The sequence below is a fragment of the Camponotus vicinus genome, unplaced genomic scaffold (assembly GCF_025532165.1).
Source record: "Camponotus vicinus isolate PSW18456_S1 unplaced genomic scaffold, iyCamVici1.0 SCAF_12, whole genome shotgun sequence".
NCBI classification, from domain to species: domain Eukaryota; kingdom Metazoa; phylum Arthropoda; class Insecta; order Hymenoptera; family Formicidae; genus Camponotus; species Camponotus vicinus.
Window position 1 is genome coordinate 2617798 of NW_028141948.1, and position 15296 is coordinate 2633093.

General features: G+C 36.4%; 1 protein-coding gene across 7 annotated transcripts in view; it reads right to left on the reverse strand.

Moving 5' to 3' along the window:
- The window catches only part of LOC145962719 (tubulin monoglutamylase TTLL4), a 137620-nt gene that overhangs the window by 81836 nt on the left and 40488 nt on the right, over positions 1 to 15296 (reverse strand). For 4 of the 7 annotated variants that reach the window (XM_083083997.1, XM_083083993.1, XM_083083999.1 and 1 more), the window contains one exon: positions 9445 to 9512. The gene's annotated coding sequence lies outside the window, so the exon portion shown is untranslated. Of the gene's footprint in view, positions 1 to 9440; positions 9513 to 15296 lie in introns of all 7 variants that reach the window. The other 3 variants (XM_083083996.1, XM_083083998.1, XM_083083994.1) reach the window with 1 other exon arrangement.

Below are 15296 nucleotides of genomic sequence, written 5' to 3' on the forward strand. Positions count from 1 at the left end.
TAATCCAACTTTTTACGTATACAATTTATTGTACTCTCTAAAAGTGAATCAGTGAAAATATCACTAATTTAAACAGTAAAATAAGATTTCACTGAGAATCAGTGAGTATTTTACTGATATTCAGTGGAAACGCTTACTTTTTTGTTATTTTATCTTATATCTCACTGATTATGGTCAGTTAAAATAAAATTCACTGTAAAACCAGTAAATTTTACTGTAAAACCAATAATCGCTAATTTGTTCGTTTACCGCTACGATTGCTATCTCTCTCGTATTTAATTTTAGTCATAAGAATTATATAAAGTTTGCAAAGAGCGACATTTAAAATTAGAAGTATTATTTCGATTTAATTTCTGATACAATCTCATAGAGAGGCTTCAGATATTAAATCGATCTTTATAAGTCGGACAAATAAATGTCTGGCGACTTAATGAAAATTATTCGTTCGTTATCTATTTAAAATAACAAGTTCAATATGCATGTAATATAAATAAAATAAAATTTTTAATTTAATAAATATTTAGTAAATATAAATAAAATTTTTAATTTTATATGAAACAGATAGAGAGATGAATTGTAGTTTAATGTTACTGACAATAACGAAAGAAATATTACTGATAAATTACTGATAAATTACTGAAATATTGAGAAATATTACTGATTGAAACAGTCAAAATTATTAACTGATTCTTTCAATAAAATATCACTGATTTACAGTGCTGTACTTATAACTGCTGTAATAAGACTTTACTGTTTTTCAGTAATACACTGATTCACTTTTAGAGAGTACAATTATGTAATAGCCACACACGTCGTGAATCGACAATTCTTCACGTCCACGTGCAAATTCCATGAGATTGTAAGATCAACGCGTAAAGGTTGTAAGGATCTTTATAAGTAGCCCCTCTAACCCTCGCAACGCCTAATCCTCCGTTTGCACGTTTCGCAGCTAAAATCACGGATTCGTACGTCTCGATCCAAAAAGGTGTAAGAGAAAAATCGTCCATGCGTAACCGGCCGTTCGATCCGTCAAAGACGCGCGCACTCTATTGCGCTTGTCTAGATCTTTTCCCAGATTGAGCCCGATTAGGTCCCACTTTGATCCGTAAGCGGAGCTCGTCGTGATAGAATGCGTATTTGGAAAACACGAGGTCCTACCTCGGGCATCTTTACGCGCCATTGGAGAAATTTAACGATACGAGCGCTTGTAAAAAAGGCTACTAGGTGTGGGGCTGCACGCATGATGAAACTGGTGACGCGATCGGCAAAGGTGAGCCACCGAAAAAAAATAACATCGACAAATTCGGACAATGTCGGGCTACAATCTTCTAGAGACGCTAAGACGACACCTCCGATTTCAATCATCATCATAGCTCTGTCTTAGTTGGCAGTTGCATTCTGTATATAATAACTTTTCCGGTTTTTTAATAAGATATATAACAAGATTTTTCTGTTTTTACGTTTCTTAAATTTAAAAAAAAGTTTTCAAAAAATAAATATAATATATATGTTTTTTATTTTAAGAGTTATTTAATTTCATTTAAAGAAACAAACTTTTTCTTATATAAAAAATATAAAATTAAAAAAGTTATAAAAAAATATTGTACTGAAAAAATATTTTTCATATTGAATAGAAGAGAAACTGTGATAATTTTAAAATTTCCTTTTCATGGCGAATTTTTTTGCATTATGAATCTTTAATTATTTGATAAAATATTTGATTTCTTTCCGATATTATTTTGCAATAATGTACCGTATAGCTTTCATAACGAAAAATAAAATTCTTCCAAAATTATCGAGCATTGTAGAGGATTCCTAAACCTCGTTTACTTTCAGATTCATATATGTAATCAATTCGAAGGGCTTCCTGAATTGGATACGATCAATAAAATTGTCCGATCTTGTATCTACTTCGAACAAGATCCGTGACGGTTCGACGATCCGTCGCTCGATTTCAAAACGAGCATGAAGTGGATCCCGAATAAGAAAATTACTCGGCGAGTCCGTTCTAGATCGAAATAATTTTCCACGCCGCGCCGCAGAATTTTCGCGCCACTTTTCCGCGGCGAATAACGCGCGCGAACGCGTGAGACATTTTTCGGAGCAATTTTCACGGTCGCTCCGAAGCCTATTCGAAGATTTATCATCCCGGCCACCGTTGTTCGTCCGGATCCAAGGTGTTCGGCGAATGAATAAAATCGACGGCCGCGGAGAAAAAATCCGCGATCACCGAGAGGTCGAAAAGGCAATCACGTCACGCTGATTTTCGCGTCGCCCGGTAGAAAGATCGGAACAGAAGCGCTCAAAGGGAGATAAAGAGAAGCGGTGGCGGCCCAAAATGCACGAATGGGGACCACCCGTTCCGCCACGTTAGCCGGGCCTGGCCGGGCCTGTCGAGTTTCTCGTTTCTCGCCTTTGAACCGGCCGATACGCCGATTTCGAAGACTCTCCGCCGCTCCCCTTCTTTCTTTCCTCGCGGACGAGCCACTTTTGTCGCAGCCACCCTTCTTTCTCGAGATCGCCGCCCTAATATTCCATGACGACAGATCACTCCCGTTCCTCCACAGCTATCAATACACCCCCTCCATGTTCCCGGTTAAACGTTATTTACAAGGCCCTCATTGCCATCAAAGAGACGAGGGCCAGCTGTCGAATTATCCGCACTGATTGTTCGGCTAAAAATGACGCAACTCCGGCGCAAAAGATCACGACGAATTCTGAGCAAACTTTAAATCAGAAATTAGCTTCTTCATAACTATGATAAATTAATTGGTTTCGATTTTATAATCTTCAATTATAACTCTTGTAAATTTTAAATCTCGAAATATTATTAAATAATCAAAATTTTTCCATCTTTTATATATTTTTATATAAATAAATTATAAATAAAAGTCAAATATTAAATAATACTTTCTACAATGTAGAAGCAAGTAGAAAATTATCCACAAAAAATTCTGTGAAATGTTGCCACCAAAAAACACGCAATACAGATTAAAATAATATTCCCTGTTAATTGCGCAACGATGGCGACGACGAGTTTGACGGAACAATTTTGGTTCTGGAAAGGACCAACCAGTTACGATGATCACCTGAGAGAAGCGAGACCGTGTATGGAGAAGTAATTGCTCGGATTCGTTCTTGTTGTCAGCTGACGTGAGAACCAGACGCCTCGTTCGTTATCCCGAGTCCCGAGTCCGAAAAAGGTAAGACTGTAATTAAATCTTTTAAAAGTGATTTAATAACACGATTTCAAGACGATGCGCGACGATAATGTTGCATCGAGCGTCGCATAACGCGATTTAGGAGAACATGGAGAACATAAAGGAAAGCGACATGAGATAAGAAATAAGGTTCCTCTTCGAACACTCGCGACGAAGGTCTTGTGGTGTTTTTTTTTTTCAAGCGGAAATCGCCGCCGAAAAGGAGCAACACACGCTCGGTGATTCACAAAAAACTACGAAATTACGATTCAACGACGTTCAAAACACTGATCGAACTAAAAGGCCCTTCCATATTTCGGAAATCATTGAAACGGAAGCACGTAATTGGAAGTTTTCGAGCGCGTAATTTAACTGTATCTTTCGTTCTATATTTTTCATGTATAAAGGAATTTAAAATGTAGCCTGAAGTCTTTTCTAATAATTCTTATATAATATATATAATTAATTATTTTTTTAAAGAAAAAATTTATTTTAGAAAAGATGGACATGTTTTTGTACAATTTATAAGCGCGTTATTGTTTCACTGACGGTCGATAAAAATATTATGTGTGCATCCAGGTATGCGACACAGTGGGAAAGAAAATGGATTTCCACGGAAAATCCAGTTTCTCTTTCAAACACGTGGAGATTGCGTATAAAAAAGGAAAAGAGTCTCACGCGAGAAGAGATACCAATTTCCACGCACGCCACAAAATCACCTTATAATAACACGGAAGGGATTTTTCCCCCCTTCGAGCTGTTGTTCATCACGCCAATGTAATGACACGGAAGATTTCTTTCCCTACGTTGGAAGCTCCTGCGCCAAGAATAAAAGAAATCATGCCACCGACGTACGGGGAGATTATAATAGTCATTAGGCTATTTCGGATGTTACAAGGAAGAAGGTCAGTAGAGAGCAATGGGAAAGAAGAAAGGAAAGGAGAGGAAGCGGGATCTCGCTGGATGGACCACGGTTTTTTGTGCCCCTCGGGGGTTTATAGCGTCGACGAGGCACTTGTTATGGCAGTGGATGCACGTGTTCTAATGGATATGCCGGACACGGACGAAAAAAAAAAAAAAATGTGGCTTTTCTCTAGGCATAGGTTAGCACGGAGGGATATCTAGGAGTCTCGACTCCGGAGGACAGACGAGATAGATGATGAGCTCAAGACACGCAGGGCCGCATTTGGATGTTGAGAAAAGTTTTCAAAAATTTTATTCATAAAGTCAGATTTCCGAAAGATTATATATATGTAATTTTTTTCTGAGAATGAAAAGTATTTGCCGAATCATTATTTTTTTTATGACAAATGATATGACTTTGAAGAAAAATAAAAAAGATCACTGACAACTGAATAGTTATTTTTTTGAATACTAATCTTGATTAGTCCCTCTTTCATCTTTTTCTCATCCATATTTATAAATCAATAATAATGTTTCGCTTTCTAAACTTTGAATATAAATTTAAATTCTCAAATTTTCTATCCAATAATCTATTCATATAAAATTAAATATAAGTATCAAAAAATTGTTACTTAAATATTTTAAATAAAAATATTATGTAAAATATTCATAAAAATATTCTCATAAAATATCTTTCTGCCATTTATACATTTTTATGTCAGAAACATTAAAAATATTTATCGCAAATTTAAACATTAAAATTAATTACTAATTTTCTATATCGATATTCCTTCAAATAATTATGACAGTCACAATAGAGCTTATAAAAGAGCTGCAGCCCTGCGAGAATAACGTTATCTAACGTAGAAATCTTCCAAGGGCCGCTTTTTCTTCTTTCTTTTTCAACGTTCTTCTCGTTTCCTCCTTTGGTTGCTCTGACTCACCCTTGCACGTGTTCAATTTCAGCCTCTTTGAAAGCTCGTTCCTTATCCCGCTGGTCAGGATCCTAGAGAATCCTTGTTGCCGGACCCGAATGAGGTTCTTTCTCGGCCAACCGCTCCGCCCACAGGACCCTTCGCGCTCGAGAAAAGGATCGAGCCGCGACCAAAGAGACCCATCAAACTGCTCCTCCGCATGTACGTAAAAAAGACCGTGGACGCACAAAGACGAAGGAGACGCCATCGGCGATGACCGTCGTCTCCTCCTCGCGAAAAGTCATTGTCGCCTCTGACGTTCAAACCAACATTTTCGAATAATTGTTATCGTACATTGACGATTTAGGGCGACTCTTCAAGAACATTATCGTGCCGACGAGTGAATTGGCATCGGGCGTTTTGTGGACCCGATACACAATAGATGCCAACTCGTAAGAAATCGCGACAAAATTAAACGTCGTGTTGCATCATGCGCAGATTTCTCTGTCCGAGGGAAAATTATAAATAAAACTTTCGAAATAAAAATAAATTGCAATTTTGGCCAATTTCTAACAAACATCTCGGAAGCAAACTTTGTGACTGTCGTAATTATTTTAAACAAAATTTAATGCAAAACATAATTTCCTTCTGTCTAAATTATTTTTGCGAGAATCATTGTTTTAATATAATGTATATAAAAATAAATAAATTAAAATAAATTAAAATTTATGTTTCAAGCAAAAATAATTCTAAATATAACATGAAATAGGATGTAAAAAATATTTTTAATTATGAAACTGATAGAATTCGATGAGCACTTCTCTTTTAAAATTGCTATTAAATATTATCAATATTTACCAGTGATATATATTATTATATTTATTTGTATGATACTTGGATATGATAAAATATTAATAAACATATATTTGCTGAGTAATTTTCTCTTCGCACCGAAACATTCTGATTTTCATACGCTTTCTCGTATGTACTTGCCTCAGGAAATGCTGTCTGTTAAAATTTTCTACGCTTCGCGAATCCAATGGATTTATAAGCTCGCGATCTGCAATATCACTGAATCCACATCTACTTTGGGGAAATAAAACGCATTCGAATTGAACTGAATGCTACTCGTGTGTAAGCGGCGTAGTTACGAAAAAAAAAAAATCGTAAAGCGCGAAGAGGTTCGCGAGCATCTCCGCTCCCGAAGAACGAATCGAATAGACAGGATACTACGATGACACGGTCCACGCTAATCCTGCAATAGAAATCCTTAAGTCGCTACCGGTCATCCGACCAACGGTAGCGCACAAGAAGGCGACAGAAAAGGAAGAAGGGAAATGTATAATTTATAATGATAATCCTTTAAGAATGGATCCGTGCCCCGGAGGCAGATTCACGGTCCTGCGATCTTCAATGCGACCCCCTCCCTCCGACACTCCTCTTTCAAAACTATCCTCCCTCGCGCTCGATTTTTTTTCTCCTTCACCCCGGTCGGATGAATCACACGAGGATCGGACCGAGCAGTTCCATCAGGATCTTGTGTTTACATAGGTGCAGGACTTGCGAGGAACAGCTGTTTATTTAAGGGCATAATGGCGACTCTGGTAAATGGAAACGGAGGACTCCTTCGGAGCCACATTTCTCGACGAAAAACTTTCGGGAATTTTGAATTCGAAAGGTCGTTATCGAAGGAATATCACCGCACGGTCCTCCAACAAGTTTACCGACTCTCAAATTTGGTATACTTAGTTTAGTAATGTTTGATATTAGGATTCTCGTGTTGATCTTGGAGCCTATCAAGTTCATCATATGAATGCATTGACATTTTTATTAACGGCGTGTGGTTTTCGATTTAAGAGGGTCAAACTTTCAATAAAATTCGATACGTGCAATTCTAATATTTCTACTTAGAATTCTTTATAATAACAATTGTTTATAATATTTTAGAATTTGAAGTTTCATATAATCTTAAATAAAAATATTTTATATTAATAAAATGCTTATATTAATTTAAATAATTATATTAATAAATTATATTAATAAAATTAATAAAATATTTTATATGAATAAAATATATAATTAATAATATTAATAAATTATATTAATAAATTTTATATTAATAAAATGTATAAATTTCTAAAATATTGTAAATATTGTAAAAAATATATTATAAATCACATATTGAATGCGAAGAATTCATATTTCAAGGTGAAGATTACTCTCTGTGAATTTAATGCGGATGATGAAAGGATATTCAGAGCCAGAGTAGGGAAGCAACGAGTGAAAATTTCGAGGATGCCCCGAGCAAAATTTATGCGTCACGGATACAGTTGTCCGCAACCATACGAATCCTTCCCCTTTCTATGCGCATCTAGGATGACGAAATTCGCCATTGAAAAGTGCGTGTCGAAGCATCGCACGAGAGAGTTAGGTCGCGTCCTTTTAAAAGGGATTCTTCACACAACCCCGAGAACGCATCCACCCCCGTATTGGATTTGCTTTTCAAGCGACGCGGCAGGTCCTCGCATCCGGCAGGATCCTTTTCCTTCGCGCGAGACTTTGGGACGAGACCCAAATACTGATCTGTGCGGAAGATCTGTGCAAGTTCCAATATGTCTCGTCTGCTGCCAACACGTGAAGAAACTCGGTCAAAGCAGTTGAATACTTTGTGCAGGTTCGAACCTGCAGGATCCTGTATGTTGCAAACGTTTCGAGTTTATGTAACATGTTACACAGGAAGAAATCTTTTCTTCTTGAGCGAAATGGCGAAACGTGTCTAAACTGTTCAAACCTGCGAGCCTCTATTTGAGAAAGTCTTTTTTTCGAGTTCTTATTCAATCAAACTTGTATTATATTTTCTAAAATCGCGTTAATCTTTCATAATTTTTTGAAGATTTTTAAAAAATGTTTTCGTGATGCAAATTGTATATCCAGAAATATCCGAAAGCAATTCCAAATATGATTTAAATTTATTGATAAAAATATGAAGTAATATTTTAATACAATATTTTATAGAATTCTTAAGAAAATCAATATATGCTTTTTTAAAAATACAATTCTATTTTTAAATCTTTCACAAAAATAATCGAAAGAGTGAATAGTATCAGGAAGCAGAAATATCAAATTACCAGTAACAAATACTGTACAAAAGCATTACACCAGATCAAGTAAATAGTTCATCAAAGATTACTCTAGTATACCGTTAATCATGAGAATATTTCTCATTCGACCCTCCGATCCGCTAACCCAAAATCCCAACCAGCGATGTACCGAAAGAGTTAGCGGAAACCTGCGAACAATACCGAGGGAAAGGGTTTCCGATGGGATGCACCTGTGAAAGGGTTAAAGCGCGGAATAAAAGATTCCCGAGTTGAAGTCCGGGACGCTCTAACGACAAGTGCATTAAAATATTACTTCGCGAACTAATTTTTTTCGAATTTTTATGAAAAAACTCATAATACCTATTATTCTAATTTTAACCGCGCACCTGGTAAGCTTTGTGAAAATGTGGAAAAAGGGCTACGTAACGGCAGCTGCGGAAACTATATCACCATATGCAGTCGTAGGGCAGGTTTTTCCGGCGAGACGAAGACAAAAATCAACCCTTGAATCGTCTTGAATTCTCTTTCAATCGATTCGATTCGCTCTCGGCGCAAGATCGAAAAATGTCGCTTTTATGATTGCGTGCTGCACGCATATGTACTCGCGAGCGTGTGAGGGCGAGGGGTGTCCTTTGTGAGCGCGTTTGACCCTTTTTACCTGGATCACTCTCGATCCTCGATCCTTGTGACGCGGGAGGGAGAAGAGAGAAACGTCGAACAAACATGGGCCCCATGCTTACCCCGTACGGTGGCCCATTCAAGGATGTAAGATATGCATCTACGATCCCGAATGGGCCTCGAAAATAACGAAATTCTACCGGAGATTTTCGTGATTTTGAATAATATTGCATTCACCCCCGTGGCCGTCTTCAACCCCTCCTAGTATACTCCTTCGACGTTTCAAAGGGATCGAAAGGGTCCTCTCGCGCGTCGCGGCATTATTATGGTCCGGCCCTTTTTATTCTACCCACGGAAATTCCCTGGACCGGTCCGAGGGGACAAAGGATTCCGCGTGGTTTCCTGACGGATGGGCGAGCGAGCCGAAGCGCATAAAGGATTTATCCGCGAAGGATGGATCGCTCGATCGTGAAGAAGCACAGTGAAATATTCGTCCATTGCGCAGACTTCAACGGGGAAAAATAGATAGATATATGTAACTCGGAATATTGTTAAATAAAATTATTTTTCAATATTTTTAACACGTTTGCGTTTTCAACGACGTATTAACAAAGAATAATAACAAATGTCCAAAATTTAGGAGAGATATTTATGACTAGCGTGTTAAATGCTTAGCACAAAGACTTGATACAAAAGATACAGACTCACCAACACCGATGCAAACTTGTCGATCCGCTTCAGTCGTCCTGATCGTCGAATCCGTGCTGCTGCTTCACCTGCAGCAGAAATTAGCGAAACGTTAATTCACAAAATAACAGTGCGTTTTATTGCGATGATGAAACGCGTCCCGGCCGACCGGCGCAATTGCTGAATAAAAAAAAAGGAAAAATGAAATGTGCGGCAAATTATAATCGCGCACTTCAACGCGATCATTAAATGCTTCGTCGAAAACACGCCGAGCTTTACGAATTATATATTGACGAGCTGTAAAAAAAGCTCGTTAGAAACCGTTGGGAGTGTCTCGGTAATTCAAGATATAATTCGGTCCGATTACACACGGTGCCGCCCTAATAACCAAAATTTGTATTGATTCGTAGGTTCCACACCCCCTAAAAAATATTTAATAAGCATCGAAAATAGCATGTAGTGCGTGAATCTATTCAAAAACAAATTCATCCCATTTGCCACGAAGTGAGAAAAAAAATCATGCAACTAGGCCGACAGTTCGATCATTGGACATAATTAGCGCAATATATAAAAAATAAATTTTATGAAACTTTAATTAGTTATAGCCTTTCTCAAGAAATGTGTTCTTTTTATTTTTATATTTGTAGAATATATTTGTAAAATAATACAATTAAAATTAAAATATTAAAATTAATTTTTAGTCACACAAATATATTTAACACACTTAATAAAATTGCAAGTTTAAATTATGATATACAAGGATTAAAAAGTTACATATATTTAAATAGAGATTATTCAGGAATAATAAAATTTTTATGTATTTAGATTATTTTTCGCACGCGAAAATATAATCCATGAGATGATTATTTGTGTGGATTAATTCTAAAATGTATAGAGAAAACGCGAATTTTTTACGAACTCCTCGTACATTTTAATTCAGATCCATACACGAGATGAGAGATAAAATTCCAATCAAGAAAATCTATCTGAGAAAGGCATCTACCTGCCGAAAACGATTATCAACCCCCGTAAAAGTGAGAAATAAAAAACGAATGCGGGAGTCGTTGGACTATTTTTCACTCCCGGCATAAACAAGGTTTTTCTTTTTTTTTTAATATCATCCTCTTTTTCTTGATGTGCCTTCGTTCATCATCTTTTCTTCTTTTTCTATTATCGATTTTTTTCGTGGAAGATAATAAGCAAAAATAATCTGCTGACACAATATTCTTTTCAAGACTTAAAATATAACGATTCGTGCAAAAGAAAAAAATGGAGAAGTTTTTACGATTGTTTAATCAAATCGTGAGGTCATAATCACGTCGCACATATATCATCAAATACCATCATTTGTTTTATTAAGAAAATCGCACATCTCGAACTAAGAATTCGAAAAACTTGTTTCTAAAGTAGAATATGGAGTTTAATAAATTAAATAAAACGAGAAACGCATAATGTTGCACGATGATTACCGCTGCACGTAATAACATCGCATAATTCGAGCAAATCGACCTCAAGATTATGCGCGCCCGTAAAATAAAAAAATCAACAGTCTCCTTTCTTTTTTCGCGCGCGCTCATGTGTAATGGCACCGATTTTAAAACCGAGATAACTCGTTGCATCTGTACCAACCGCGGATGCGGTTTACCTTCGCCTCGAGAGATAAAACGAGACGGAGCTACCTTGGCAGCTCGTTCGGATTTCGTCGTTCCACTTACAAACGATGCTATCGGGCATGAAATCCACGGAATGTTCTCGGTAAGATATTTTATTACAATCGGTGAAGTGTTCCATCAGTGGAATCGTATCGCCTTTCGATTAGACGCACTAGGGGTAGATTAGGATCGAGTTTTCGGTAGTCTTTAAATCTCTATGACAAAGCATTTCCTCTGTTTTTTTTCTATTATCCCCCATAACACTAAGCTCGAACTAATTTGAGCTCGCATATTGAATTATTTCGAAAAATAAAAAAAAATTAGAAATTGTATATATTAACAATTGAAAAATTTTTTAATAAAATCACTGCATAACAATATACGTTTTCGAATTAATTTTATATAAACTATATTTTATATATATATATATATATATATATATATATAAAGAAAATTAATTAAAAATGTGTTTAAACATTTAGCGCTGATAGGTAATAAATTCTATTAAAAATATGATAGCATCAGATTATTCTGATACAACTTTTCGAATTATGAAATACGGGTCTGCGAAATTGCGTATCTCTTATATATCGCCCCTGCAATCACTCCGGCAATTTATCCGCAACCGACTCAATGAACCACAAAGGAAATCATTAATTAAAGCTCCGAGAGAGCGAGTGCGCTCGAGTAATGCACATACGTCAAAAATTTTCAACGAAACCAACCGGATTCACGGTGGACGTCGAGTACAGGTCGAATTATCTCGATCTCGAAATCGGCACGATTACACGCGAGTGCGCGAGGAGGAAGCAGAAAAAGAAGCAGAGGAAGGCGGAAGGTGAGGAGAAAGGGAGAGAGGCGCGAGACAAGGATGCACTTCTGCTTGCACCTGCCGGTGACGTCAGAAGGGACTTCTTGTTTGGGCCTGCTCAGCCCCTCGGGGGTCACCACTACTGTTTTAGTTTAGCCTGCACGCTCGTCTTCGCCTTCTCCTTTCCCTTCGCAATCTCATCGAGGGTCCCTTCTCTCTCGAACGTGCGTATACAAGTTTCATACGCGAGCAAAGAATGCCGCGGTCATTGCTCATGTATTAATTATATGCTAATGAAAATTCCACGTAAAAAGTCGCGCTCTGAAATAACAGCCAGGATCTTTTCAACGCCCGACGTCCTTCGTCTGCCAACCTGCTTGTTCATAGTCACGATCTCTAATTCGCGGACGTGGCTTCTTTTTTTCGAAAAACTATGTAATTACGCGATATTTATTACTTTGAATAAAAAGTATTTTTTTACGATAGATTTCCTTTACAGATTTTCTCTCAAGATAGAAGTATTGCATGAATTTGTATATATGTACTATGATAAAAATAAGTAATATATATGTTTTTTTTATATTAATATCTTCACATATTCACATATATACATTAAACTTAAACAGAAAGATATTAAATTTAGCGCATATGGATAGTATTTTCTAATCACTTACATGTCGTGTTCTTAATAAAATTTAATTCTTGAGAGACACGTCCTCATTGCTGACCTTCCACAACTAAACTGACTATGAATTTACCGTTCGATACGTCATGTGAGCGAGTTTGTTTATAAATCCTTGACAGACTTTTGTCTGTTCTCTACAGATCTTTGTCTATTGTTTTTCATTTCGAGCGAATAACAATAGCTATCGAATAAAATATTTACTTGTGTACAATGCTATATTCGACTTTATATAGGCTTTTGTCCAATAATTATATATATACCATATATAATTAATAACAATTATTATTATAAAAATAATTATATATAATTAATAATAATAATAATAATTATTATTATTATTATAAAAATAAATATATACAATTAATAATAATAATAATAATAATAAATAATATTGTATATATATATATATATATATATATATATATATATATAATAATTATATATATACAATACTGTACCATATATAATAGATTTGCGAGCTCGAAAAAGAATCTGCGTATCTGTAGACGCCAACTAAATAGATGGAAAGAAACACACGTGTTCTCGAGTGACTTTTAGGTGCATTCCATACACAACGTGCGTCTGATTATCCAGACGTTCGCAGATCCTTTTTCTCGTCGGTTAATGACGCGATAAAGCGAGATACTATCGCGTAGCGGAATGCCAGAGGTAGTATTTTAATCAAGATCGTGTCATATCGCTCACCTCTAATGTTTGCCACGGTCGAACGTGAAGGGGATCGCGCGCTCCACCTCCGGAATAACGTTTTATCTGATGGAATCCGCGACACTCGTCCGGCACGCGATTTGCATAATCTAATACCTTCGTTCGAGACACGGAATAAATATAGGAATATGACGCGCAGTTTCTGCGAGATATTCATCGTCGTTTGCGAGCCGATAACAGCTTAAATGCCGCGGTAATTTTCGTGAAAATTTTCTGCAAGCTTAGCTGCATATTTCAATAGCTATATAAAATTTTAATTATATTCTTAATTACATTATTAATCTTTCAGCTTCAAAAATGTACGCCATCACTTCTGTTTGATCTGTTTTTCATCCAAGAAATTTTCTTGCTTAGAGAAACAGCGGTTTTTTTTTTCAAGTTACGTTCCAATAATTTTCTCTCGTCGATTTATAATAATAAAAAATTCAACAGCTAATCGATTTGTAGATTCTCCATCTTTTCACACGAAAGCGTTATCGCCGATACCCATCGACATTAGCGGTAACTTTCCGCGCTATAAAATCGGAGATCAACGACGTGTAATCGACGGCGAGTAATTTATGCCGAGTCGTTTGTTGGTTAATGAACCGGGCCGATTCATTCTGCTCAAGGAGCAGAAACGCGTCTCCGAAAATTTGTCATGTTACACGCGCCGCGACTCTTCGTTTCGTTAGGCAATGCCTGCGATTATATCGTGACTATAAAATATGCGCGTATAAATTTCCGTCCGAGAGAATATAAGAACGGCGCGGGTCTCGAAACCTGACGGGCCGTTCTCTCGAATCGCTAGGATGTGGACGAGCAAAACGATCATGAATTATTAATTTCACGTGAGATGCCTCCGGGATGAAGTGCGCGCTCGCGCGAATACAAGACAGGGAAGGCGGGGAGGGGGCTTTAAATCAGGACACCGCGCGAACGGTCTCGAATTAATTAAAATTTGACGGTCGCGTTAAGAACCGGTTGTAAAGGTCTATCCGATCTGGCGTGATGGTCCCCCGAGAGAGAGAGACGAGGGCTTCTTTCCATCGGACTATTAACGGAGGGAAAGAGCGCCAAGCGAGGCAAGTGATCCTGCTGGAGGAGAACGTCCGCGAATCCGCGCTCGCAAACCGGTTTAAATCCGCGGCTAACAGGAAACGCGCGAAATTACCCGTTTCCTCAATTTTCATTAGAGAGCTGCCTGCTGGCAATAGTGAACGCGAAATCACGCTCTACAAGCTAGAGACATTCCAGTTAGCGTCGCTGCTGTAATTAACTTCGTTATATTCATTAGTTCGATGAATATTACAATCTTTAATAAAAACACTGTTTCTTGCTAATTAGTTTTTGTTGATTTCATGTAAGAGGAATTTACGAAACTCACTTGTGTGCCTCCACGAATTAATCATACTCAATATGCGACACACTCTAGTGACTCGGTTATGCCACGTGAGGAAAACCAGTCGATCGGTATGCCTAATGATCCATGACATTTTTATATTCTATATTTGAAAGGTCGATAATTTTTTGGCCGTATGTAAAACGAGGCTTGTTGAATTTGCGAGTTAAAAACGAAAATGAAATTGGCTATTAAATCAAATGACATGTGATTAGAGAGATAACTGGTAAATTTTCAAACATATTAAATTTAAAAAATTAAATTTAAATTGTAAATTATATATAGATATATATATATATATATTATATAACTTTATATATTATATATATATATATATATATATATATATATATATATATATATATATATATATATATATTATATATAAAGTTTGATCAAAATGACATATATAAAAACATAAAATATAAAAACACTATTTTTATATTTATATTAATTTTAATTTACACTAATATTTTAAAATGCAAAAATTAAAATATACATAAGAAAAAATGTAACAAAGATTTGCTCATCGCGATATTTGTAATATTTGTCTTTGTATATTAAATTTGCAAGGAATTTTTTCAAGAATAATTTTCAAAGAGAAATCTCGGCACTAAA